At 44.6% G+C, this 24,249-nt stretch overlaps 1 protein-coding gene and 2 pseudogenes across 1 annotated transcript in view; 2 read left to right on the top strand and 1 right to left on the bottom strand.

Moving 5' to 3' along the window:
- The window catches only part of LOC139328444 (putative nuclease HARBI1), a 143,649-nt gene that overhangs the window by 16,977 nt on the left and 102,423 nt on the right, over positions 1-24,249 (top strand). The gene's annotated exons all lie outside the window — the stretch shown is intronic.
- LOC139351316 (putative nuclease HARBI1) lies at positions 351-4,654 on the bottom strand (annotated as a pseudogene).
- On the top strand, positions 11,653-12,922 carry LOC139351308 (uncharacterized; annotated as a pseudogene).

Genomic DNA, 24,249 nt, shown 5'->3' with positions numbered 1-24,249 from the left:
TTAATTTCATTAATTTCAATCATTATAGATAAATGATGATTTTAGATGATGTTGCAATCATTAGATAGACAGTTTCCCATAGACTATATATAAAATACACATCCAATATAAATATAAATACACATCAAAGAGTAACATGATGTTCCTTTATTGAATAAGGATAAATCAAAGCATCAGTTCGTTTCAAAACTGAAGTCATACAGTGACTCTACAAGATAGAAAGCACAGAATCAAAGCATATTATACAACACATCTAAATTGAAAAAAAAAAACAAAAAACAAAAAAAAACACCAACACAAATTCCTCTGCCAATGCAGGACATATTTAACTGAAATTTAAAGCATGCATGTTAACAAAAATAATTTAACACATATTGGTCCCTGACCAGTCTACCACTGTCGTCATCAGGGAAGATGGCAGGATTGTCCCGCTCCATGTGTGATGGCACTCTGGGGGCCCTCTCCTTCCTCAGGCAGGCCATATTGTGGAGGACAGCACAGGCCACAGTGATGTCACATGCCCCCAAAGGGCTGACCCGTAAGTCATGAAGACAATGAAAGTGTGCCTTCAGGAGGCCAAAGGTCATTTCAATCCTGGCCCTTGCCCTGGCATGGGCATGATTGCAGGCCTGCTGTGCTTCCTGGGGGTCTGTGTACGGTGTCAGAAGAAAAGGCTGGCAGGCATACCCCCTGTCCCCCAGCAAGACACCAGAGAATTCACCTGTCAATACAAAATCTCATCATCACAACCTCATAAATAGTGACATTCTTGACACAGCTATGATGTACAAAGTGATTATTAATAGAGGTTGTGTGGCTCACTCTGTGAGGCGCTGATAGATTCCAGAGGACCGAACAACTTAGGAGTCATTGACTGAGCCAGGCAACTTTGCCACAACATTGCTGATCAGACAGTCAGCATTGCAACCATCCATCCATCCATTTTCTCCCGCTTATCCGGGGCTGGGTCGCCGGGGCAGCAGTCTGAGCAGGGACGCCCAGACTTCCCTCTCCCCAGACACTTCCCCCAGCTCTTCCGGGGGGATCCCGAGGCGTTCCCAGGCCAGCTGAGTGACATAGTCACCCCAGCGTGTCCTGGGTATTCCCCAGGGTCTCCTCCCAGTGGGACATGCCTGGAACACCTCCCTAGGTGTTCATGACCATAGGTGAGGGTAGGAACGTAGATTGACCGGTAAATCGAGAGCTTCGCTTTTCGGCTCAGCTCCTTCTTCACCATGACAGACCGGTACAGTGACCACATTACTGCAGCTGCTGCACCGATCTGCCTGTCAATCTCACACTCCATCCTTCCCTCACTCGTGAACAGGATCCCAAGATACTTAAACTCCTCCACTTGAGGCAGGAACTTTCCCCCAACCTGAAGTGAGCAAGCCACCTTTTTCCGGTCGAGAACCATGGCCTTGGACTTGGAGGTGCTGACTCTCATCCCAGCTGGTTCACACTCGGCTGCGAACCGCCCCAGTGCATGCTGAAGGTCCTGGCTCAAGGGATCCAACAAGACAACATCATCTGCAAAAAGCAGAGACGAAATCTGGCGGCTCCTGAACCGAACCCACTCCAGCCCCTGGCTGCGCCTTGAAATTTTGTCCATAAAAATGATGAACAGAACCGGTGACAAAGGGCAGCCCTGCTGGAGTCCAACATGCACCGGGAACAGGTCCGACTTACTGCCGGCAATGCGGACCAAGCTCCTGCTCCGGTTGTACAGGGATTGTACAGCCCTCAATAGAGGGCCTCCAACCCCATACTCCCAGAGCACCTCCCACAGAATGACGCGAGGGACACGGTCGAATGCCTTCTCCAAGTCCACAAAACACATGTGGACTGTTTGGGCAAACTCCCATGAACCCTCAAGCACCCTGTGGAGGGTATAGAGCTGGTCCAGTGTTCCACGGCCAGGACGAAAACCACATTGTTCCTCCTGAATCCGAGGTTCGACTATCGGCCGGATTCTCCTCTCCAGTACCCTGGAATAGACTTTCCCAGGGAGGCTGAGGAGTGTGATCCCCCGATAGTTGGAACACACCCTTCGGTCCCCCTTTTTAAAAAGAGGGACCACCACCCCAGTCTGCCAGTCCAGAGGCACCGTCCCTGTCTGCCACGTGATGTTGCAGAGGCGTGTCAACCAAGACAAACCTACAACATCCAGAGACTTGAGGTACTCAGGGCGGATCTCATCCACCCCCGGTGCTTTGCCACTGAGGAGCTTGCGAACTACCTCAGTGACTTCAGCCCCGGTGATGGATGAATCGACCCCCAAGTCCCCAGTCTCTGCTTCCTCTACGGAAGACATGACAGTGGGATTGAGGAGATCCTTGAAGTATTCCTTCCACCGCCCGACAATATCCCCAGTCGAGGTCAACAGCTCCCCATCTCCACTGTAAACAGTGTTGACAGAAAGCTGCTTCCCCTTCCTGAGGCGCCGAATGATTTGCCAGAATTTCCTCGAGGCTGACCGGTAGTCCTCCTCCATGGCCTCCCCGAACTCCTCCCAGACCCGAGTTTTTGCTTCTACAACCGCCCGAGCTGCCGTGCGCTTGGCCTGCCGGTACCCATCAGCTGCCTCAGGAGTCCCATGAGCCAGCCAGGCCCGATAGGACTCCTTCTTTAGCTTGACGGCATCCCTTACTTCCGGTGTCCACCACCGGGTTCGGGGGTTGCCGCCACGACAGACACCGCCGACTTTACGGCCACAGCTACGGACGGCTGCATCAACAATGGAAGTGGAGAACATGGTCCATTCGGACTCAATGTCTCCAACCTCCCTCAGAATCTGGTCGAAGCTCTCCCGGAGGTGGGAGTTGAAGACCTCCCTGATAGCAGGTTCCGCCAGACGTTCCCATCAGACCCTCACGGTACGTTTGGGTCTGCCAAATCTGTCCCGCTTCCTCCCCTGCCACCGGATCCAACTCACCACCAGGTGGTGATCAGTTGACAGCTCAGCCCCTCTCTTTACCCGAGTGTCCAAGACATACCACCGAAGGTCAGATGATACGACTACAAAGTCGATCATTGACCTCCGGCCTAGGGTGTCCTGGTGTCACGTGCACTGATGGACACCCTTATGCTTGAACATGGTGTTTGTTATGGACAAACTGTGACTAGCACAGAAATCCAATAACAGAACACCACTCGGGTTCAGATCAGGGAGGCCGTTCCTCCCAATCACACCCCTCCAGGTATCACTGTCGCTACCCACGTGAGCATTGAAGTCCCCCAGCAGAACAATGGAGTCCCCGGTTGGAGCACTTTCCAGTACCCCTCCCAGGGACTCCAAGAAGGCCGGGTACTCTGCACTGCTGTTCGGCCCATAGGCCGAAACAACAGTGAGAGACCTATCCCCGACCCGAAGGCACAGGGAAGCGACCCTCTCGCTCAGCGGGGAGAACTCCAACACGTGGAGCCTGAGCTGGGGGGCTATAAGCAAGCCCACACCAGCTCGCCGCCTATCACCACGGGCAACTCCAGAGTAGAAGAGAGTCCAGCCTCTCTCAAAGAGTTGGGTTCCAGAGCCCAGACTGTGCGTGGAGTTGAGCCCGACTATCTCTAGCCGGTACCGCTCAACCTCCCGCACTAGCTCAGGCTCTTTCCCCCACAGTGAGGTGACATTCCATGTCCCCATAGCCAGAGTCCTTGTCCAGGGTTTGGGTCGTCGGGGCCCCCGCCCACGACTGCCACCCATATTACATTGCACCGGCCCCTTCTGATCCTTCCTGCGGGTGGTGGGCCTACGGGAAGGCGGGCCCATGTCGCTCCTTCGGGCTGTGCATGGCTGGGTCCCGTGGGCAAAGACCCGGCCACCAGGCGTTCGCCAGCGAGCCCCAACCCCAGGCCTGGCTCCAGGGTGGGGCCCCGGTGACGCCAATCCAGGCGACGTACGTTTCCTTAGTTTTTTCTCTGTCAAGTCAGCATTGCAGACCATCTGAAATTCTAAGATGAACACTATTAAACCTGTCAGTGCATATCACAAGCAATGCACAGTGTCCATTAATTGACAATGTCAAAAGTCATGTTCACCTCAACATTAATGCTGTAAAAGGATTTCCTATTCACAAAATCCGCCTCATGGGCACCTGAGGGGGATTTTATCTTGATATGTGTGCCGTCCAATGCACCAATGACATTGGGAAAACCTGCAACACAAAGCAATGAGTATCCTATTATGACTGTAACAGTTGTCCTGTAATTTGTAGTTTCTCTTACCTGCAATCCTATAAAACTCCTCCTTGATGTCTCGGAGGCTTCTGTGGCCAGGGAAGGAGATGAAGACATCTGACAGTGTTTTAATAGCCAGACACACACTCCGTACTGTGTGGCAAATTGTGGTCTTGTTCAGATGCTCTGCTTCCCCCACTGAGTACAGGAAGCCTCCACTTTCAAAAAAGCACAAGGCCACACAAATCATCTGCTCTGCTCGACGTGGCTCCATGCTGTGCGGTGTTTGATCCTGGGACCCAGCAGTCTGCACAGATACCCTGATGCCATCTGCAGAAAATCTGCATCTCTCATAAAGGTGGTCATCAGGGAAGGCCAGTGGGTCCAACCGGTCCCTGAAGACCGTCTCTTGCCTGAAGGCTCTCCTGAGCACAAGTGCTTCCTCATCCACCACATCTGTCAAGAACGGGCACACCATTGTTAGAGCAGAAAGGAGCACACCATTTTGGGCCTTCATATAGGCTAGTGGCCCACTTGACTTAACGAGGAACACCTTTGCACCCTCACACCTCACAAACTGCAAATAGTTAGTTATCATGGGTACTTTTTTTTTTTTTTTTTAAATAGTCATCTACTACCTCAAAGAATAGATAATCAAACCGTTCCCTCTACTCACTTTTTATTGCCATAAGGTGTTTTGATATATCTGGGAAATTGCATTTCAGGCTACATTATGTGCCTTTCTTCTAGCCTTAATACAGCCAGTGTTTCAACTTCTAACCAATCATAGCACTTGGGGTGCAAGTGAGATGACAGATGGAAAGTCCACAGTCCGTGTGCCTCATGTCATCTCTACGGTAGCCCTAACTGTGCATACATTAAACAGACACTACCAAAATTCCATTTGACCTTTTATTTTTTTAAGATGTGTCATCTTCTTAAGCTGGGGGAGGAAAGGAGAATAATGATTAATACATTATTTGTGTTACAGTCAGCATACAGTGTGCATTGAAGGCATAACTCACCTCCCGCTCATGTTTTTTTATTTCAAAGTCCAATTTTCTCATTGTCCACCGTAGATGGGTGGCATACAGCTGTCTGATAGCTTGTGAGTTCTGTAAACACATGACAATTAGCACAGCGGGAATTTTGCATAATGGGAATGTCCTTCCATTAATACTCATTATGTTGCCAGGCTGGCTTTCTCCTGGTACGGCATCTGGGTCCTGTAACAGAAATGAAATTTTGTGTGGGCACCAAATGATGACTCCTCACCACTGTTGACTGAACAGCACTTCCACAGGCTTGACATGATACCTCATGCCTTTGAGAATCCAGAGAGATGGTCTCCTCATCTTCGCCGTCATCTGCTGCTGCTGCTGCTGCTGCTGCTGCACTGGTGCCTTCACCCTGTCACATTTAATGGGATTAGTATTGAAGCTAGTAGGCGAGACATGCCAGGCCTACGGAGTACTCACTGGATCAGCATCTTCTGGTGTTGGTGACTCTGGTGTTGGTGGCTCCAACAGTGTGACGATGCAAATGGATTCGATATGAATGTGGTTATGTCCCATGTAGAAATGGAAGAATGTGCCTTGTATGAAGCGGGTGGCATCTTGGGAGGGATATATGTTTGTGTCTGTCCCCCCACGGATCCCTTCCAACACAGGCCTGCCTTTGTTGTATGCCAAGGCTTTGTCCTCTGCTGGGGTGAGGTCTGCTGTTGGTGACCCACCACCCGTGCCTTGCATTTGAGTATTCTTTTTGACCGCTAAAACAGTATACACACATACACACACACTTTATGTATATATATATATATATATATATATATATATATGTGTGTGTGTGTGTGTGTGTGTGTGTGTGTGTGTGTGTGTGTGTGTGTGTGTGTGTGCTTTTATCCCAAAGCGAAATTGTCAAGGAGTTATACAGTCTGATGGAGTTACATTTACACAATTTTACTCACATCTGCAGTCAGTTTCACTTGCAGTTTCAACTGATTCATAATCAGAGTACAACTACGTTTTCGGAGATGTTAATTAACTATTTGGATTGTAATTGTGATGGTTTCAGCGGAGCAGTGAGTGTGTATTTGTGTGCTACTTATGCATTCAGGCAGTCTGCAATACTTCGCCACGCTTTCTCTTGCTGTTTGTGGCGGTGTTGCCTGTCTTTTTAATTTGGTCCTTCACCTCCTCGTAAGCCTCCATGAGGATTTCTGCCTCCAACAGGGAAAAGTACGCCGCTCTAGTTGCCATGGTGAATCTGTGAATCTGTGACCGATGGCGGGGTCTATTTGAGGAAGCCACGTGGACATACTTATCCAGGATAGGTTTCACCTGGCTTAATGAATCCACTTCTGCTCATCCTGGCTTGGTCTTTGTGCAACCGATTAAGCCTGGACGCTCATGTTTTGGATTGGTTGAACTCAGCTCAGTCATTTATCCTGGATGTCTTGATCCTACTTTTGTCCAATGGGCCCCTGGTGTTTAAATGAGCACCAAAGTACCGGGATAAATCAATCTCCATTGACACTCCATAGCTTCTACTACCCAGTGCACCTTGCATGGCATCTCATTCAATTATCTAAACAAACTTAACTATGTGAGGTGTACTAAATAAACAGATCTTGAATATTATTTGCAGATTTCACAATAATTTGTACAATATGCTCATTCATAATCTGTATGCAATCTGAAATATTCCTTCCCCTACCTACAGTGTTGTTGTTTGCCTTTGTCTAATTACTCCTTTCTTTGGTCTCTCTTTTTTGTAGGTTATAGTCAACTGTATCCACTTCATGGATTACGTTCATTCATGGGTACATCTTTAAAATGTTCCAATGTAAATTTATTAGTTGTGAACGTGTCTCTGAGAATGTTAACAACTTCATTCAGCACTCTAAGCTGCACAGCAATGCTCTCAATTATCATTATCAGTGTGGTGTGCCTGATTGCTCGAGGGCGTACAAGAAACCCACTGCATTGGCAACACATATGTACAGACTGCATAAAGTCAGATCTTCCTTGCGAGCTGCTATGCTGCCTGCCACATCTTTGAGATGTGTGTGTAAGGCTTGTTCATTTAAAGGTGACACTGCAGCCACTCTTATCAAGCATTTGAAGACATACATACAGGGGGGAATGGAAACCAAATGCCCATATAGAGGTTGTGATCACAGGTTCACAGTCATGAGCACTTTTGCTTCACATATTTCATAGGGGTCCAGGGGATTCTGTTTTACATGACTTTGTACTAGACAAGTCTGTTACCGCAGAGCCATTGCCAGAACCCAGTGAGCTGTATCCAGAAGCTGCTGATGAGGATGTTGAGCCAGAAGTGCCACTAAGTGTGGATGAAACACTTTTTTTTTAAAGAAAAAATCACTTTTCTATTTGAAATTGCAATCTAAGCTTTTGTTCCCGGCAAGCACCATTCACACAATTATTGAGGACTTTAAAAATGCCCATGAGCTTGGCCAATTGCACTCACTTAACATTCTGAGAATGAGATTGGAGGATCTTGGAATCCCTCATGCCACTATAAGCAGCATCATTGATGAAATGAACAGAGAAGATCTACCCAGACTCCATGACAGAGGAATCCTCAGCACAGATGCAAAGAGGAAGGCTGCTTTCAAAGAGAGTTTCAACTGTGTTCATCCCATGCCTTTGCTCCTGGGAATTGATGAAAATGCCAAAAAATACTTTGCTCACTATGTCCCCTTACAGGAGATGTTAGTGTCACTGTTCACCAATTTATCAGGATGTCAAGGATGGAGCTGGATTTCAGCTGAGCCTTTCTCACTTGGTTTGATACTGTACTAAGATGCTTTTGAGGTTGTGAACCCTCTTGGTTCAGGGGAAAAAAAGTACAAGGTTTTGGCGGTTTACTTGACTCTAACAGACATATTGCCGCACAATAGATCATCTATAGATCAAATATAACTTCTTCTTTTATGCAGGGAGCAGGACTTTAAATATTATGGGATACAGAGGGTTTTGGCACATCTGATTGAAGACCTCAATGTCCTGGAGGGGAGAGGTGTTGTCATATGTGATGGCAGTGTAGTGAGAGGCTCTTTGGTTGTTATTGCTGGGGACAACTTACGATCCCATTGTATTGGTGGTTTCCTGGAGAACTTCAGTCGTTCTATTCATTTCTGCCGCTACTGTGAGACAGACAGGGATACATTCATGAGGAATCCACATTTGTGTGGGACCACAAGAACACCCCGGTGCTATGAAAGTAATTTGCAAGACCTGGAAACTAGTGGCACAGACTCTGTATGATTCTCCTTTTAACCAGCTTGCTAATTTCCATGTTTACCAGCCTGGCCTCCCACCATGTCTAGGTCACGACTTATTTGAGGGAGTTGTATCCTATGACCTTGCTTTGTATGTTTACAATTGAGTCAGGGAGAATAAAATTACTTACCTGCAATTAAATCGATGCAAGAACCAATTCAGATATCAAGCCAATGATGGCAGCGACAAACTAGCAGACCTCTCCCCTGGCAGTGAGAAATTAAGTGCGCATGCAGTTCAAAACTGGTGCTTCCTGAGATTGCTACCTCTCTTGGTGGGAGACAGGATTAAAGATCCCTCTGACAATGAGGTGTGGCAGCTGATTTTGCAGTTGAGGGAGATAGTGGAGCTTCTCTGTGCACCAGCCATTACAGCAGGTCTGGTAGCATATTTGAAAGTCATCACTGTGAAGGAGCGGTATCACAGGTCATTCCTTCCTGCAGCCGTCAGACTGTACAACAAAAACTGTAGTAATCAGTACAATAATATGTGCAATAATCTGTGCAATACTACCGGTACATAACAGTCTGGAAATACTATTTCCAATTTTTTTTTTTTTTTTTTTTTTTTTTTTGGGAGGTTGTTTTCTTTTTATCCCACCCTTTTGTGTATACTTGTGTTTAACTTGCATGCACTTGTTATACTATTCTATCCGCTTTATTGGTGCTGCTGTGAATTGGAATTTCCCCTCACGGAACAAATGAAAGAATATTGAATTGAATTGAATTGAATTGAATTGAATTGAATTGAATTGAATTGAATTGAATTGAATTGAATTGAATTGAATTGAAGAGTACATATGTAATAGGAAAAGGCTTTTCCCAAATGACCCCCTTAGGCCGAAGCATCACTATCTGTGCCATTTTCCAGAGCTCATCATCCATTTTTGCCCACTTATTCACCTGTGGACTCAAACATACTTTTTTTTCAAACAGTGTGCCAGAAAATTTCAAAACTCTGGCAGAGAGACATCAACTTCTGCAGGCATACTTGAGTGCTGGAAACTTGTTTCCTCCACTTATACAGATAGAAAAGGGTACTGATTTTTATGTGAATGATTACAATGACAATATCAGGGCATCGGTAGCCAGATATTCATTTGAGTGACAGTGTGCAGTGGCTTGTAACTATGTTACAGTGAAGGCACAGACTACAAAAAGGGGATGTTCATCTTGCTTGAGAATAGTGATGAAGGACTTCTCATGGGGAAAAGATTATTCTTGTCATTATTGCCCATGATTCTGTCCACTTTTTCTTAGAGAAACACACTTTTGTAAAGTTAAGTTACATAGGTGTCTACTGTGAGGTAGGCTTAGCCCAAAAGGATTATGTTTGCATAAAGCACAAAGATCTGTTGGACTATTATCCTCTTCCAGCATACAATGTGTACGATCTTACAGTTATTGCTCTCCACAATTCTTTTCCTGAAGCAGTTTAAACACGGAGGAAAGACAGGAGACAGGAGAGACCTGAGAACAGACAGAATTAAGTGGTGAGTTTTTAGGCTAACCCCTTGGACTGCAGTTTTTACAGATGTTTGTTTTTCAAATATTGAAGAAGAGGTTTTTAGGAAGCACACATAAGCTGGTATTGTTAACAGCATATGTAGTGTAAAACAGATTTGCAAACAGACAGACAAGTAGGGAATATTTCAAAAGGGGATTCCCTTCCTAAATATTTGATATTGACACTGTTTGTTTGACACCAAGAAATCACAGTAGGTAATGTGTCATGATTGGGTTTTTGTGTTTTCCCTCATTCTGATCTGACATTGTTTTCTTTCCTCCCTCTCTGTCAGCAGGAGCATGTGAGAGAGAGACGGGGACCAATCTCCTCAGGAGCCAGCCTCACCTGACACACCTGCTCCTCATCTGCTAATCAATCTCCAGATTGACTCCTGTGCCAAACTATTCTTTGTGCTCTTATCACACGAGTCTTGTTCCAGAAAACCATCTCTTGCTTGTCTCAGCGTGTTTCTGCGTTTCTGTTGTTGTCTGTGCTGTTCTGTAGTGACTTTGCTCCTGGACACTTTGAGTTTCATTTTTCTTCTTGAGTCAGTTATCGCCCTCGTCATGTTTTTGTGTTTTTCTTTATTTTGCTACTTTTTCCCCTCTGTGGCGATTTTGGTTCATTTTACTTTGAAGGAGTTTTTCCCTGATAAGGTGATTTTCTGTTCAACTAATAAAAGGTTTTCATACGACTCTGCAACTGGGCCGTGGCTCTTCCTGTCCACACACAACATAATGGAAGCTATAAAGGAAGCAGTTTGGTTGTATTTACCAGGTCTCCCTGATGACGTGCTGACAACGCTACTAGATGAGCTTGGAGTGGAGAGTTTGGAGGATCTTAGATAATTGGTGTCAGGTCCTAGTCTGTGTCTAGTCTGTGTCACTTCCTGTTTTATTTTGTAGGGTTTTCAGTTTCCTGTTTTGTGTTGTCTTGTTAGGTGTCTTGACTTCCCCACGTATGTGATTGTTCATTGTCTACACCTGTGTCTTTTGCTCAGCATCTTTTGCACCTTTGCCTTCGTTACGGGTATCTGGTTTTGAACTCTAGCCTGGTTTTGTGACTCCCGATCTGCCACGTGATTTTGTACTGCTGCATTATTGGACTGTTTCCTGTTTACCGACCTCTCATCACCCGCCTCTCTGGTCTGCTCTGTGGGTCTGCAGTTTGTCTGTCCTAGTTCTGACAATTGGAGGAGAAGGATCTTGTCAAATACCTGAAGCCAATCCTGAATGCTGAATGGTATTTAGCAAGGTGCAATTTGAACCGTAACTCATGACACTTTGAACCAGTGAGTGTTTTTGATTGATGAGAAACATTTTATGTCAAGTCAGTTCTTTAGCAGATCTCAATTTGTTAATGGAAGTGCAATCCAAGAGACACATTTTCAGCATGCATCATGTGTTCAAAATATTGAAAAGAAAACATTGGCACAGCTAATAGACAATCTGACAACTTGAATGGAGTATACTTAATCAGCCTTTTGTTCTAGCACTACATCTTGCCCTACCTTCATTCATAATTTGTCTTTGTCCTCTCTAGGATTGGTAATGCTTGATATGGTGGATTTGCTCTCTTCACCTCATGCAAGTACTGAGAGCTCCCCAGCGTCAAGCTGCCCAAGTACTCCTTCTTTACATGGCCTATTGTCCAACTCCAGATGCCAGAAGCAATTAGAAGTGCAGTGGAAAATGAAAAAAGACCATCACTACAGGACAGTAGAGTCATGATAAATGTAGTGGCAGACCAAATGATACAGCACGAGCTGCAACCCGAATAATGTGTCATAGCATTGTTTGAAACATTGTGAGGATCTATCCAAAATGTTTTGCTGACATCAGCAACCAAGGTGATGTTCTTGCAGATGGCTGCCACTCTCTTCTCTAACAAATAAAAGCAAGAGTGGAGTATAATAATAGAACAAACACTCTTGCCTGACATCGCAGCAAGAAAAGAATTCCCTCTGGAGCAGCAGGAAAGACCAGATTGCCTGCAAGAGGTCCTATTAACCAGTATAGGTATGTGTAGGAGTTGGCCAAAACATAGATATTGCGATTGTTATCCAGTGTAATGAGTCTGTCAAAGTATTGATCATCAATATTATCATAATACCATTATTTAATCACACTGTCAGGAAACTTTGGACTGTTATCTGACTGTGTTAACCTGTGATTCCCACTTCTAGGTGTGTGAGGTGGTGCCCAGCTGAACTGCCTGAGGGGAAGACCGAGGCAACGTTGGAGGACATGGAGAAGACACTGTGCAACATATCCACAGGCATGCTATTTAACTTTTTCATGTTAATGTGTGACCTGTCATTCATTCAGATGTAAAGACTAATCGGGATTATGTGACGAGCCCTCTAAGATTCTGAGGATCAATTTGATCATGGTTTCGGTATAACTGGTCACCAAATTTGGTGAAAATGGGCTACAATTACAAGAAAAAAATTACATATTTTCAGATCAAGTGCTGAAGAAATCACCAGAATGCATGAAATTAAGGGTTTGCATGTCTGAACATATGAAGGGATGGGTGGAGCAGAGAGAGCAGAACCTCTGATGGAGAAGACCTACATCATCTTGCACAGATACCTCAACCTTGTGCCTGCACCAGCGGTGGCAGAGATCAAAGCAGAATGGCCTTTTCCATTCTCTCAGAGAGGACTCTATTCCCACTTTGGCCTCCTGACAGACATTGCTGTCCTTAGCAAAGTGGAAGAAGCCCTGAACCACAGAGGTCGTACTTTTCTACTGTTCTGCCAGCAGTTAGACAAACCTGCTATCAAGGAAGTTGTAGTCAGCTTTGATCCAGAGGCTTCAGAAAAGGCTGCCTGCATCTTCCTTTTCCTATTGGCCTACTTTAAGACCAAGGAAAACATCTTGCTCAAGGCTGATGTAATAACAGACAGTAATTTTGATTGTTATTGAATGAAATTAATTTGTATTTATTACAGTACATTTCACACACAGGCAACATGTTTTACAAACACCTTTTTCCAAAAGGAGACACATTAAATACGATGTACCTCCAATGAATGGTCTTCATGATCCTTCCATCATGTTGAAACAATGCCATTGTGTTACTACTTTACAGCTGTACAGCAGCATTACCAACCACCCCCTGCTTGATCATACAAGGTAATGTAATGTTTTATATTTGTATTTCATTGATATTTCTAGCTAATAGATAATCATATACCATACCGCCACCCCCCTTATTCAACACCATGCAGTATAATTGGTGATGCTAATGCTGTGGCAAAGGATATTGGCAAATTCAATTATAGGGATTTTCACATGAATGGATGTTTACTTGCATGCTATGAGCCAGCTGACCCAATAAATCTGTCTGTTAATTTCAGGTTACATAATGAGGCCTTTAGCATGGATGCTGTCTATTGAGGGGGAGGTTGTGATGGGCCCACACCCAAATGTTGTGCATGGGGTGGCTGCACTCTTCAGCAGCTTCTACATTTTCAATTTGGAGTATCCTGCGATTGGGGCCTACACACTGGAGTTCATACAAAGGTATTGTAACACACAGAACGATCATTACCATTTATAACCACAGCTCTATGAGTGGAGCAGAGCACAACCTGCCTAGAAATACCAGTTCTCGTAATTCAGTTTTTAAGAAGTATTCCAAATCCCAGCTCCGTTTTATCGAGATGGTGTTTCGCAATTAGAATCTTCACATTTGAACACAAATTAGCAATTGCAAACTTGGTAGATCTGGTATTTACCACTGCATGAACCTTCGGTAAATGCTGCCTGCAAAGCATAAATCACTGTCACTGCACCCTGAAGAAGGCGCAAGCCGATACACGTGTAATTTTAATGAATGTAGCTCATTAAATTAAAGGCCTCTTTATATTTTTCAAACCCACTTGAGTGCCTGGACTTGGATTTTTTTTGTGCTTTTTTTTTTTTTTTTTTGGCCAAAAGTTTTCCTCTTATTAAAGCATAAATCTATTTAAAACTGAAACTGTTATCTTTGCTTATTGTTAACAGGTGCTTTTTGTGCATCAACCCAGACAAGGGCTCCAAATCCAGAAAGAGCACAACAATCAACCCTCGAGTGAGCACCCTTCTGCGCAAGATCATTAATTTTTGAATGGTCTACATAGATGCTCATAGACAGACAGACAGACAGACTGACTGACCGACCCTGCATTTCCCACACTCTCCCTCACACACATATCCTCATCAGGCAAACAATTCAATTTCAGTTTTATTTGTATAGCGCCAAATCACAACAGAAGTTGTCTCAGGACACTTTCCATATAGAGCTGGTGCAGACCAAGCTCTTTTATCTACAGAGAACCAACAAACACACACAAAACATCACTTCATCACATTTTATTTATGGTTTGAGTAATGGTTCAAAGTTTGGTGGGGGGGAACAAAAAAAAAACAAAACTTGTGTTTTTTGTTTGTGTTCTTTGTGTGCGTGAAGTTGTAATGTGGTAATGTTTCAGAATTTGTTTAATTCAAACAAACTGACCTTTGGTTTCCTTGTTTGTTTGTTTTTTGTTTGTTTGTTTGTTTGTTTGTTTGTTTTATATATTCACCAGATGGTTAATTCACATTTAGCATATGTTGTTGTAAATGTACAGGTCCAAATATTGCATTACTTTCACAGTGAAAGTATAAAAGTAAAGGCCATTGTTGTAATGTTGTAAACACCTAGGTGCTGTAATTCCACTAATGCATACTGTAATATCACAGGTAGTGATAGTAGTAAAACTAAGAAGAAGAAGAATTTCCTTTATTCGTCACAACACACAACATGCAGTTGAGGAGGAAACTGTACACGCCATGCATATGTGAAATTCCATCCCGCTATTTGACCCATCCATGGTCAGTCCTTCCTCCATGGCAGACCAGGAGCGGTGGGCTGCCGGTCGACCAGCACCCGGGGACCAGTTCCTTTTTCATCACCATTGGTCAGGTGGTGATCTTCTTGCATGTTTTTAGTGGGGGTATTTTTATGGACGATACCCCAGGTGAACACGGGGAGAACATGCAAACTCCACACAGAAAGGCCCCTTATCTTTCCTCAAGCAGCAGGCACCAAGGCACCAGCGCCCACATCGAGATTCGAACCGGGGACCTTCTAGCTGTGAGGCGACAGTGTACCACCGTGCCACCAAACTCCAGCATAATGTTGCAATTTCACAAAGAATTCTTGTAACATTATGGCTGTGAAGTTACAAGTGGTTACTGTGAGGATATTTTGCAATAAATAACTGTGAAGATTACTGTGAACGTCATGCAAAATTTGGCCAGTAATTTACTGTGATTTTATGCTCAAAAAATTGACAATGAAGTGGAAGTGCTCACAGCTCCACACAATGGCAAACCCTTCCTTTTCAGTTTGTGAGTGTTTCCTTTCCACATCACTGAGAGATCGAGTTGCATATGCTATGATATGCTTCATACCTTTTTGATCTTGTTGGCAGAGTATCGCACCTAATCCCTCTGGACTAGCATCCACTATCAGTTCAGTTTGTCTGTTTGGATAGAAGTATGACAAAGCTGTGTCACTGGTAAGATTGTCTTTGAGTGCCTGTAATGCTTCCTGTTGTTCTTGTCCCCATGCCCATGGTGTGTCTTTCCTGGTGAGTTGGTGCATTGGCTCTGAGATGGATGAAAAGTCTTTAATGAATCTAGCGCAGTAGTTAGCCATACCCAGTAGGCTTTTGATGTCCACAGGTGTTTCAGGGTCAGGGGCATGCTGAACAGCTGAGACACTGTCTGCAGAAAAGATGAAACCAAAGACTTCCAGTTTTGTTTTGTTAAATTCACATTTCTCACTTTTCAATGTGAGCCCAGTCTCTTTGAGTCTCGCAAACAGGGCCTGAAGGTTGTTGTCATGCTCTGTTTGGTTTGTGCCATACACAATGATGTCATCACTGAGATTTTTGACCCCTTTTAGTCCTAGTAAGGACTGATGAATCGCGTTTTGGAACATTTCTGCTGCTGAGGCAATGCCAAAAATTAAGCGTACCGCAGGCCAAGATGAGTGATGAATGTTGTTATGTACCGGCTGTCTGGGTGTAGCTCCAGTTGATGGTACCCAGCTCTGAGATCCAGTTTGGAGAACACAGTTGCACCATTTAACTCACGAATCACATCATCAATGGTTGGAGTGATATGATGTTCTCTTTCGATGGCTGTGTTTGCTTGTCTCACGTCTACACAAATCCTTACTTTGTCAGGATCTTCAGGTTTGGGAGGTGGAACTATTGGTGAAACCCACAGTGTCGGTCCAGTGACCTCTTCAATGATGCCATCTGCTTCAAGCTTGCGAAGTTCATCCTCTACTATCTGACGTAGGTGAAAGAGAACGCGTCTGTGAGGTTGACAGGTGGGCTTAATGTCAGGATTTATGTGCAGTTTTACCTGAAAGTTTTGGAGCTTACTGTTACGGGCATTATGTGCTTGACCGCATTTAACTCAACTAACTAAGTCATTCATTCATAAGTATCTCCAGTTCTGCAGCGTGGGAACCGTGATGTCATCGGGGATTCCCTTTCGCAGCGGCTCCTAATTCAAAGACACCTCCCAACAGTCCCGGACCCGTCCCCTCGCTGAGTGTACTGCCCAATCCCGTGGTTCCACCTGGTCTCTCCTCCCTCCATTCATCAGCGCCCGCTCCAATACGGGCACTACCGCACATTATAAAAAGTGTGTGTTGTCGCTGCCCAGCGCAGCTGTGATTCAGTGATCAGTTCGCCTCGTTGTGCCTCTTCGAAAGAGTTTAAAATTGTTAGTGCTTGCGAGTCCTGTGTAGATCCTGTTTTGTTTTTAGGTCTACCAGTGAGTTTAGTTTGGTTAATTGCACTGAGGCACTAGGTTTTCAGGAGCTGGGCTATAGTTAGTTTATTGAGTTTTTCACACATCACCGTGCACCACACCACAGGTAACTTTTCTGTTAGCACACTAGGTTTATGGGTGGCTGTTCCCCTGTGTTTTTGTCGAGGTTAGAAACAGTGTAAATAGATCAATTTCTTCTTTAATTTTTCTTTGTATGGTAGTCAGTTTTGGGGTGGATTTGGGGATAGGTGTAGCTGATTTTTGTTTGTTTTATGATTTGCCACCACCCGCCGCCCTCTCCCTTTGTTGTTCATTGCTTGTGGTTTTTGTTGTCATTTTTTTTTTTTTTTTGTGGGTTAAATCATTAAACAATAACTAAATAAACTAATAACTTTAACATCATGGCACCGTGTTGCTTCCCTTTATCCCTAGTCTTTTCCATCAGAGGGTTGTAACATAATGGGGGCTTGTCCGGGATCTTTGAACGGCCGGATTATTGTTTAGTGTTAGGTGAGTGCTGTTGAAATTCATTGTCTAGTCATGACTGCATTTGATCTCTGTCAGTTCATTCAGCAGCCCTCTGTTGAGTTGCTTGACTTATGTCGCAAGGATGATTTGATGGCAGTAGCAGCCCACTTCGGCATCTCTGTCTCCAAACAAATGTTAAAAAGAGACATCAAAGCCTTAATTATTACAGCTCTAACTGGGTCGGGGTTGACTGCTATGCTGGCTCCCTTGGAGTCCGATGCGCAGGCTGATGGCGCCCTGGCTGGGGGTAGCCATATGGGAGAAACTCCCGGTTCTGTGTCTGAGCAAATGAGCCAAGCAGCCCAGAGACTTGACTTCGAGGCGAAGGGCCGGCCCAAAACACCGGTCACTCTGCCCCGTTTTGATCCTCTCTCTCCTGCTTCCTCGGGATCTCGCGATGAGGCATGGCTAAAGATCCGCCTCACTCGCCTTTGGTTAGAGACCACTGAAAAGGCACAAGATTGCCAAGCGCAGCTTGACTTCTGCCTTCAAGTCAAGAAGATGGAAATAGAGGCAGACAAGGCTGTATGGCTGCGTCAGCTCGAGCTTGCGTCGCAGAGAGACGCTCTCACGTCCGAGGTAGTGACAGCAAACACTCCCCCCAGCGTTGTTAGTGACACCAGGGATTCGTTTGATGTAAGTAAGCACATTTCTTTAGTGCCAATATTCAGAGAGAATGAAGTGGACGCACTCGAGCGCTGGCATCAAACTCTGAAGTCCATGCTGCGCAAATATTGCTCGGAAACAGCAAAACACTGGGATGATGGAGTCCCATTTGCATTGTTTGCGGCTCGTGAATCTGTCCAAGAATCTTTAGGATTTAGTCCAGCTGAGCTTGTTTTTGGCCACACACGTCGTGGTCCCTTAAACGTGTTGAAGGAAAGATTTCTCTCAGTGGATGTGTCCTCGGAGAAGGATGTGTGTAATATCTGCGAGTGTCTGCTTCACGCCCGTTCCTTTGCGAGGGCAGCACTCGTGGATTCACAGACTGAAATAAAAAAGCAGTTTGACCGTTCTGCTGCAGACTGCCAGTTTGAAGTTGGAGATCAGGTGCTGGCCCTGCTGCCAATTCCTGGCTCCTCCCTCTCTGCACATTTCACCGGTCCTTACGTCATTCGCCAAAAGCTGAGCGACACAAATTACATTATTCACACACCGGACAGGCGACGCAAAAACCGTCTTTGTCGCATAAACATGCTGAAGTTATATCACTCACGCGACAAATCCGACACCGTAACAACAGGTGAAGCTCCCCTAGCTGAAAAGTGCTCCGCGCTCATTGTCACTGAGCAAAGGCCCGATGATGCAGATGGACTGTCCACACGTCACACTGCTCTGATGAGCGCCCGTCTCCCAAACTAAGAGATGATCAAAGAATTGCCTCAACAGCTCAGACATTTGACATCCTCGGAGCAAAGTGACATTATGACGTTAGTAAATGAGTTCCCGTGTCTTTTCGGAGACGTACCCTCTCAAACCACCGTGCTCCAGCATGATATTGATGTAAAAGATGCTAGACCAATCAAACAACATCATTATCGTGTGAATCCACTCAAAAGAGAGTTAATGAAAAAAGAAACCCAGTATTTACTCGACCATGGTTTGGCAAAACCCAGTTCCAGTGCATGGAGCTCTCCTTGCCTTTTGGAAGGCAAGCCAGATGGCACGCCGTGCTTCATTATGGATTTTCGTAAGGTGAACACGGTCACAGTGCAAGATTCGTATCCTCTACCGCGCATGGAGGATTGTGTGGACAACATAGGCGCCGCCAAATTTGTCACTAAGCTCGATTTACTAAATGGCAGGTGCCTCTCACTAAACGTGCATCCGAGATCTCCGCTTTCGTCACCCCCGACTGTTTTTTACAGTACACTGTTATGGCATTTGGTATGTGCAATGCGCCCGCCACGTTTCAGCGTCTGGTTGACATCGTTCTAGCAGGTGTGAAAAACTGCTCCGCATATTTGGACGACCTTCTGGTGTATTCGTCCACCTGGACTGAGCATGTTGACACCCTCACAGAAGTCTTTCATTGTCTTGCGCGTGCTTCCCTCACTCTGAATTTGGCCAAATGTGAGTTTGGGAAGGGAACTGTGACCTGTCTGGGCCGACAGGTGGGACAAGGTCAGGTTAGGCCAGTCGAAGCAAAAGTCAGTGCAATACCAGAGTTTCCTGTGCCAAAAACCCGCCGAGAGCTGAGACGTTTCCTCGGTATGGCCGGTTATTACCGAAACTTCTGTAGAAACTTCTCCACCGTCGTGCAGCCTCTCACGAATCTTACGAGTCCGAAAGCGGCCTTTGATTGGTCTCCAGCCTGTCAGCACGTGTTTGAAAGCATCAAAACCCTACTGTGTCACGCGCCTGTCCTCGCCGCTCCTGACTTCTCTTGTCCCTTCCTATTGAAAGTCGATGCAAGTGCAGTAGGGGCGGGGGCTATTTTGATCCAAGCCGACCCAACTGGGATCAAGCACCCCGTCAGCTACTTCTCCAAAAAGTTCAGCCAACATCAACTGTACTACTCCACGATTGAAAAAGAAACTCTCGTGTTGCTATGGTCCCTCCAACATTTCGAGGTGTATTTCGGGTCCTGCAGCTCCCCACTCGTTGTTCGCACTGACCACAATGCACTCATGTTTCTGCAGCGCATGTATAACCATAACCAACGGCTCATGCGCTGGACCTTGTTTGTGCAGGAATACAAGCTCTTGATTGAGCACAAGAAAGGAGCAGATAATGTGCTCGCTGACGCTCTATCCAAAGTGTGTTTTTTTTTGTGTGTATCATTGTTTCAAACCCCTGGGTTTGAATTTGTGTGGGGGGGTGTTACAGGCGTTATGTGCTTGACCGCATTTAACTCAACTAACTAAGTCACTTATCGATCCCTTCGAATAGTTCTGGGTGGTTTTCGACCAGCTCATCTGCTACTGAATGCTGCATTTGACCTGTTACTGCTGTAACAATGTGGATCAGTCCTAAGTCTTTGGATGTTTCATAGCTCAAGATGTTAAATCCATCACCTTTGATAACAAAGACTGTGCATGTTGCTTTTTTGTTGTGTTTTTCCAGACAGCACTCAAACTCACCCCACACTGAAAGAGATTTTGTTGACTGGTATGGGTGGATCTTGACATCAGTTGGGTTTAGTGTGGGACGTGGCATCAGTTTGTTATAAGTGGCTTCACTTATGCAGTTAATTTAGCTAGTTAGCTCCAGAATCAAGTAGGACAAGTATTTGGGTGCCATTCATTATGATCTTAGTTAGTGGAAGCTTTGAGGGTTAAGTAGTGTTAACTACATAAACATAAGCTTCACCGCTGCCAGATGTGTGTCCTGTTTTCTCACCTGAGGCACTGTCCGTTATCTGATGCACACTTTCGGATGTGAGCTTTCCGGTGTGGCTGTTCGTAGTCAATCTTCTTAGCTTTTGATCGACATTGTTGTGCAAAATGCTCTGCATCGATTGTTTTTAGTTGGACATTCATTTTCATGAGGGTAGTTACCTCCACAGTATCAGCAGTGGTTGTTGGGTTGCTTTTTTGCTGACCAGGTGCTTTTGTTTGGGTTTTTATGTGTAGTTTTGTGATATACTTTGTTTACTGTTAGTTCATTGCCACTTTCGATACCTGATGCTGGCATTTCAGACAGTTCACATGTGCGCCCATGGTTCAGAATGTCATCTAGAGTCAGTTCAGGTTCTCTTAGTGCTTTTCTGTGCAGTCTTGATAATGTGCAGCTTTGTATTATTTGTGTTTTGATCTCTGCATTGATATCTGCAAACTCAGTTTTTGACTAACATCCTCAGTCCGGTGTGAAAGGTGTCCAGGTTTTCTCCAGGCTCTTTTGCCGCTTTTCTGAAGAGATACACTTGGTAATATCTCTGTTTCTGATAATTTCTGTTTTACATCTGCATATTTGTCTCCATCGGCTGCAAGCGTGTCGTAGATATCATGCACTCTCTCTCCAGCAACGTGCAGTTGCAGGGCTTTTAATCTACCATCGCCGTTAATGTTCATTGCTATGGTATAGTTTTCAAACATTTGCAGCCATTTGGTCCAATGAGGCCCAACGGAACCAGGTTCGGTCTCGGTATCAAATGGTGGAAGCAGAAGAGTTTGTACAGCCATGCTTGCCGGTGTGTCACGTTTCTTGCCTTGCTCCAATAAGCCACGCTGATTACCTTAGCCTCTGCTGTGGGCTAACTAGTTTTGCCGTTTTCCCTCTTCTTCTCTGAGAAAAACAGCTGTCTTGCTTGCATGGTGGCTGCAGAAATAATGAGAGTTCATTCCTTGAACTCGTAACTTAAATGATAGTTCGGCAGCGGCATCTTACAATTGCACATATCGTCAGTCAAGTAGCAGCTCATATTGTACACGCTTCCTGTCCAACAGCGTAACTTCAAAATAAAGCACATTGTGTTCCGGTGAACATCACACCTTTATATCTGTCATAATTACTGTGGCTGCTAGAGACTTTTGTCACTTGAACATGAATACGTTGTTTTTGGGCATGCACTGAAATGCCTGAAGCTGTTGGTCTTGGGGGGGCATTTGCATTTTACATTTATTCTCCTCTCTTCAGGGTCACTGTACACACTGTACTTTACATGTTAAATCACTTCTATCTCTTCTAGAAGAAGAGGAAGAAGAATCAGAGGGACAGTCCCCTTTATTTGTCACACACTACATGCATATGCACACACATGCCATGCATTGGTGAAATTTGAGAGAGCATTGGTGAGAGAGAGAGAGAGAGAGAGAGAGAGAGAGAGAGAGAGAGAGAGAGAGAGAGACATGCAGTCACAGTAACAGTGACAGTGGATGTAATAACAGTAGTAGCAGTTGCAGTGGATGTCAGGCAGGGCCAAGGCAGGAGACGCAGCTGCAATCCACAGTCCAGATTCAGCCACTGTGGAACCTGCAAGATGACCAAGCACAGAGACTCTGGTGAAGGAGCTAAGTTAATAACACGCCATGGTAGGACATGAAAGTGTGCAGATGGAGAGGGACAGAAGGACAGAGGAGCTCGGTGTATCTTTGGAGGTCCCCCGACAGTCTAATCCTATAGCAGCATAACTAGGGGCTGGTCCAGGGCAAGCCTAAGCCAGCTTATTCTTATTCTTCTTATTCATCTTCTCTGTTCCTCAATGGTGAACCAAATGATTTCATCTTCTCTTTACTCAGTTGTAAGCATTCACTGCCATGAAGCCAAATGATTAACTATGCCATTTGATTAGGTGTATGTATGTGTTGATCTGCTGACCATGACACCACGGATGTGCTCATCTACTGATTAAGGGAACATCCTGCATGATCAAAGCTGCTGATTGATTATTGTCCTGACTGAACAACACATTATGATGTGCCTATTGTGCTGACATTGTTCTGATGGTAATGTCGTCCTGTTTACAAGATTATGTATTGTATGTAACCTGACAACTGTACCTGTTCTGAGCTCTCTTCTTGCCATCTCACTCGAAGCGGCAAGGATGAGTCCTTCTGCTAGTGTAAGAATGAACTCCTAGAAAGACAATGATGTGTTGTGCAACGTTGTGCTTCTCAACACGAAATTCCCAACAGGTTCTATTTTACTTTGGATGTTAGATCTGCATTCCTGAGAACTCTAATAAATATAAACGTATCTATTTTTAATGCTTTTGAAGTGAGCATGACTTGCATGAAAATGGTAACCACTTTGATTTAAAAGGTGATATGTACTCTAGGCAGACTAGTTGCTAGTTCACCTTCGCTCCTAGTGAGCTATATATAAATAATTTAAAAAAGCAGTGGCATGGTGTATCCATTTATCTTTTAGTACTGTATAACTGGCATTGTTCTGAGACTCCTGTGTATTACTGCGGGAATTTGAACACACAATTCTCTGCTAGTTTACTGATTCACCTGTGGCTCCTAATAACTTTAATTTAATATCTGAGACCTGAGTTTGAACAAATATCAGTGGGCTTTATAGTCCTCAGGAGCCAAAATCTCCAAACCAATGAACCATAACACTTCAATAAGAAAATAATGAACATGCCTTTAAGGCTGTTTCAGAATTCACTGTGACATTTAGAATTTGTAACAAGAGACTGTGTAGCAAATGAATATCAATAAGTAGTGAGTTTGATATGAATATTCTAATAACCATGTCTAATGAAAAGAACTTCACTATACTACCTCATCATGCCTGAGGGGAGAAATTAAACATGCAGTTCCCCAGCAGTCCCACCAGCAAAATATAAATAAGTTTATTTTTTGATTTGCATGTGATCACAAGGGTTATTGTGGGAGCAGTTACACTGCCACCATTTATATTTTTCATGACATACCCAGCAAATAAGAACATTTTTCTTTGAGGTGTTTTTCTCTGCTGCACTGAAAAAAGTAAATCTAAGAATATGTAGTTGTGACATAATTAAGCCTGTGATAATAACATTAAAAAACAAAGTTTGTGTCTTGACATGAATATATCAAGTTGTGAATTACTCTACATTTGTTCAAAACACAAGTCATTTTGATTTTTTTCCCATAACAAGCTGTTTGTAAGTGGCTCAACAAATCTTCTTATGCAGACCCACACAACAAACAATTTGCTTGTTGTATTTACTCTGCTCCAACTGCGCCCCGTGTGGTGTGTTCTGGGTACTTCACGCCAAACACAGTTTGAAGAATGTTAAAAGGAGAAGTTGGAGAAAGTTGGAGACTGTTAGTGATATAGTTGGTTAATTACTACAGTCTTTCAGGTTTTATATTGTAGAAATGAATAAGATAACTGGAGGCTCTTGATGTGATTTGTAATCAGTGACATGCGGTGAGGTTCATGGCTGGTGAGGCACTGACGTCATAACAATCAGATTTACAAACGTATGTGCCCTAATGAGTAGCTTATTCACCATGTGATTGGCAACAGTC

Source organism: Chaetodon trifascialis, chromosome 3, assembly GCF_039877785.1.
Source record: "Chaetodon trifascialis isolate fChaTrf1 chromosome 3, fChaTrf1.hap1, whole genome shotgun sequence".
In the NCBI taxonomy this organism is placed as follows: domain Eukaryota; kingdom Metazoa; phylum Chordata; class Actinopteri; order Chaetodontiformes; family Chaetodontidae; genus Chaetodon; species Chaetodon trifascialis.
This window is presented reverse-complemented; position numbering and strand designations above follow the sequence as displayed.